Source organism: Rhincodon typus, chromosome 46 (assembly GCF_021869965.1).
Source record: "Rhincodon typus isolate 14 chromosome 46, sRhiTyp1.1, whole genome shotgun sequence".
Taxonomy (NCBI): Eukaryota; Metazoa; Chordata; class Chondrichthyes; order Orectolobiformes; family Rhincodontidae; genus Rhincodon; species Rhincodon typus.
Window position 1 is genome coordinate 7,147,347 of NC_063377.1, and position 4,467 is coordinate 7,151,813.

Consider the following 4,467-nt stretch of genomic DNA (forward strand, 5'->3'; position numbering starts at 1 on the left):
GATGGGGAGGGACTGTTGTTTTTATTCTGCGCTGGGAAAGTTGTATCCTGTCGCGGTTTGCTTGGAGGGTGGGGGGGGGAATGCTTCATGGTTGACCGTCTGTCTAATTGACCAATCTCCCCGCAGGACGTGTATCGGATTCAACTAAGGCTGCAGAACGATGCTGAACCAGCCCAGAGGGAGCACCTAAAGACCAAGGTATCTGGCTCCGAACCTGGCATCACTTTCTCGGTTAAGGTCGGGCCCAGTGGGGAATAGGGGGTGGGCTACCTGTTGGATATGGACCCTGACATTTTTTTGCCCAGCCCCGGTCCCTCTGCACACACCGCAGGCAGGGGCAGTGAGATGCAGCCTGCGGAGGAACACTGGGTTTTCAATCTCCGCAATTTCCTCCTCCCTTTTTTCTTCTTTCTCACCTTCTCTCGACCCGAGGCAACTTTGTCGTTTAATTCTCTCGAGCTCCATCACACGCCCCCCCCTGCCCCCAGCCAATCCTTCTACTTGGCTTCAGTGAACCTAATTTTCAATGGTTTTGATCAATCTGTGCTCGAATATGTTAGTCTGCTCACCGATCTCTGTTCACTGTACCTGATTGCTCAAAGCTGTCTCTCGCCCGAAGGGGAGGGAAAGGGGGCTGTTCTTTCCCCCTCACACCCCTCCCACCACCCCTCTGGGACTTTTGGGAGCAATTTCAAGTCTTTTCACCCCTTGATATCCACAGGGCTGCCTCTTCAGCAGTTAGCACGGCGCCAGGGACCCAGGTTCGATTCCACCCTTGGGCGACTGTCTGTGTGAAGTCTGCACATTCTCCCCATGTCTGCGTGGGTTTCCTCCCACAGTCCAAAGATGTGCAGGTTAGGGTGGATTGGCCGTGCTAAATTATCCCGTAGTGCCCAGGGATGTGCGGGTTAGGGTGGATTGGCCGTGCTAAATTATCCCGTAGTGCCCAGGGATGTGCGGGTTAGGGTGGATTGGCCGTGCTAAATCGTCCTGTAGTGCCCAGGGATGTGCAGGTTAGGGTGGATTGGCCGTCCTAAATCGTCCCGTAGTGCCCAGGGATGTGAGGGTGAGGGTGGATTGGCCATGCTAAGTTGTCCCGTAGTGCCCAGGGATGTGCGGGTTAGGGTGGATTGGCTGGGCTAAATTGTCCTGTAGTGCCCAAGGACGTTTAGGCGAGGTGGGTCAGACATGAGGAGATGCAGGGGGAGGGGAAAGGATCTGGGTGGGATTCTCTTTGGAGGGGTGGTATGGACTTGTTGGGCCGAATGGCCTGTGATTCTATGATTCTAATTCCTCTCCTCTTCATTATGAAACGTTTGCCTCTGCTCTCTGTGCCCTGACCTTTGAGCTCCCACTGCTCCCCCCCCACCAGCCCTCTCAACCCTGCGTAGTGCCATTTTTGGAGAGGTGTACTGACATGAGTCAGTGTTACACGCACCCGCATGCACACCCCAATTAGTAACTAAATCTCTTGACGATGAAGTCAACAAAGATCAGGCAGTTTGCGTTTTTCCACGCTAACCCCCCCTACAGTGGGATCTCTCCTTGTTTGATGTATTTAGAGTCGTAGAGGTCTACAGCATGGAAATAGGCCCTTCGGCCCGACTTGTCCATGCCGCCCAGTTTCCACAATGAACCTAGTCCCATCTGCCTGCATTTGGTCCATATCCCTCCTTACGTCTCCCATCCATGTACCTGTCTAAATGGTTCCTAAGTGACAAAACCCTCTTGCACTGCAACCGTTCACCACCCTCTGTGTGGGAGATAGAACTCCCCCTTATGGACCCTTTTGTATCTCTCTCATCTCTCCCTTCTCACTATGCCCTCTAGTTTTAGATTCCCCTTCCCCTAGGGAAATGCTGCTGCCTAATCTACCTTCTCTATACCTCTCATGATTTTGGAAATCTCTTATAAAGTCATCCCTCAGTCTCCTACGCTGCCAGCCTATCCAGCCTCTACTAAGAACTGGAACTTTCCAGACCTGGTTGCATCCTTGTAAATCTTCTCTGCACTCTATTTCCAGTTTAATGGTATCCTTTCTGTAGCAGGGCGAGCTGAACTGTACGCAATATTCCAAATGTGGCCTCACCAACGTCTTGTACAGCCCCAACAAGACATCCCAACTCCTGTACTCAATACTCTGACCGATGAAAGCAAGCGAGCTGGAATGCTTCATCACTGCCCTGTCTACCTGTGACTCCACTTTCAAGGAACTATGTGCCTGTAGCCCTAGATCTCTATGTTCGGCAGCTCTCCCTGAGGCCTTGCCCCTTAACTGTGTAAGTCCTGCCCTGGTTTGCCTTACCGGAATGCAACAGCTCGCATTTATCTAAATTAAACCCCCATCTGCCATTTCTTAGCCCAGAAGATCAAGACTTGTTGAGTAGTGATAACACAGTGGAGAGCTGGAGGAACACAGCAGACCATGGCAGCATCAGAGGAAGCAGGAAAGCTGACGTTTCGGGTCGGGGACGCTTCTTCAGAAACGTCAGCTTTCCTGCTTCCTCTGATGCTGCCTGGCCTGCTGTGTTCATCCAGCTCCCACACTGTGTTATCTCAGACTCCAGCATCTGCAGTTCGTATTATTCTTTTTTGAGTGGTGATTACCGACTATAGAGAGGGAGAGTCAAGCTGTATTGGGAGAGGAATGCATGTGGCGGTAAAGATATTTCTGCTCTGTCTTTTAAAAAAGAAATGTTCAGAGGGGAAAGGGAGAGTCACAAAAAGAAAATGAAACAATCAGGTTGCAGAGCGGGGCAGTTCTGCATTTCTTTATTGCCCAATAAAAACCGAAAGAACTGCGGATGCTTTAAATCAGGAGTGAAAACAGAAGTTGCTGGAAAAGCTCAGCAGATCTGGCAGCAAAGTTTCAGGTCCGGTGACCCGTCCTCAGAACTTGGTTGTGTTGTTAATTTATTTCTCGTTTGTTTGCTTAACTGTGTGTGTTTCTGATCATTTTTATTCTCTCTGCTCCTCACCTTTAGCCTGTGGGCAGGGCGTACGCTGTCGTGACCTCCAGAGGTAACGGCGATTCAGCTTGGGATGGTGAAACCCTCAAGGTACAGATCACTGCCAGACCTTCTGCAGTCTGAGCTACCCCGCCAAAGTTAAATTTGTTTCTATTTTGCTCTGTCTTTCTCCTTCCTGCGTCTGATCAATGTTCGTTTTCTCCCGCCCAACCCCATTTTCCTGCTTGTTCTCCTACTCCCTGCGAGATCTGAACGCCGCTGTCATGGTGTTCAGTGGTTTAATTGATCTGTGTCCGAGTATGTTAGTCTGTGCACTGATCTCTGTTCACTGTGCCTGATTGCTGAAGGTGTGCATGTTTATCGCTGGGGATGGAGTAAAAAGGTGGGGGCTTAATTGACAAGTTATTTGAATATCATGGGGAGCTTTCGCTTCTCCTGCAGTCCCTTCATTTTGGACACTGCTGGCTGCTTCGCTATCCTCTCCTGGTCTCCGGGTCTTGGTGAGGGAAGAGAATTTGACACAATATGCAGGTGTGAGTTGGTATGGTCCGATGTGGCACTGATGGGGCTTTCTGTTGCTTTCTCTCTTGCAGACACGCAGTCTGTACGACCCAGATCTGAAAAGCATGGTCACAGAGGCTCAGAGACACGACGAGTCCTCTCTGAGGCAGCTCCGCACTGAGCTCCAACACATCAAAGAGGTTTGTTTTGACTTGAATTGAGTTTCCACTCATTGACAGAGAGAGAGAGAGTGCTGAACCAGGATTCCACAGAATGTAGAGGGAGCTTTACTCTGTATCTAACCCCGTGCTGTCCCTGTCCTGGGGAGTGTTTGATGGAGGACAGTGTAAAGGGAGCTTTACTCTGTATCTAAACCTGTACTGTCCCTGTCCCTGGGAGTGTTTGATGGGGGACAGTGTAGAGAGAGCTTTACTCTGTATCTAACCCCGTGCTGTCCCTGTCCCTGGGAGTGTTTGATGGGGGGACAGTGTAGAGGGAGCTTTACTCTGTATCTAACCCCGTGCTGTCCCTGTCCTGGGAGTGTTTGATGGGGGGACAGTGTAGATGGAGCTTTACTCTGTATCTCACCCTGTGCTGTCCCTGTCCTGGGAGTGTTTGATGGGGGGACAGTGTAGAGGGAGCTTTGCTTTCTGTTGGGAAGAGTAGAGGCAGCTCTACTTGGGGGAAATGTTGGATGATTGTGGATCGTTAACTGTCGGTCTGTGTCTCTAGGTGAGACATTCAATGGAGAATGTGCGTGTGCAGTTACACAGTCGGATCAATGGGTTGAGACAGGATACTGTGGACTACCGCGCTCGATCTGAGGTAAATGTAATTTATTAATGTCTGTTTTTATCTTACATTTCTTGGTCCTATCTCCCATTGCTGACCACTACTACACACCCCCAAACCCCTCAATCCCAATCCCTTTCACAAACCTTCACCTCCTCCGGCCCCCTACACCCCCTCCCTATCTCTGTCGCCTCCTCCAGCCCCC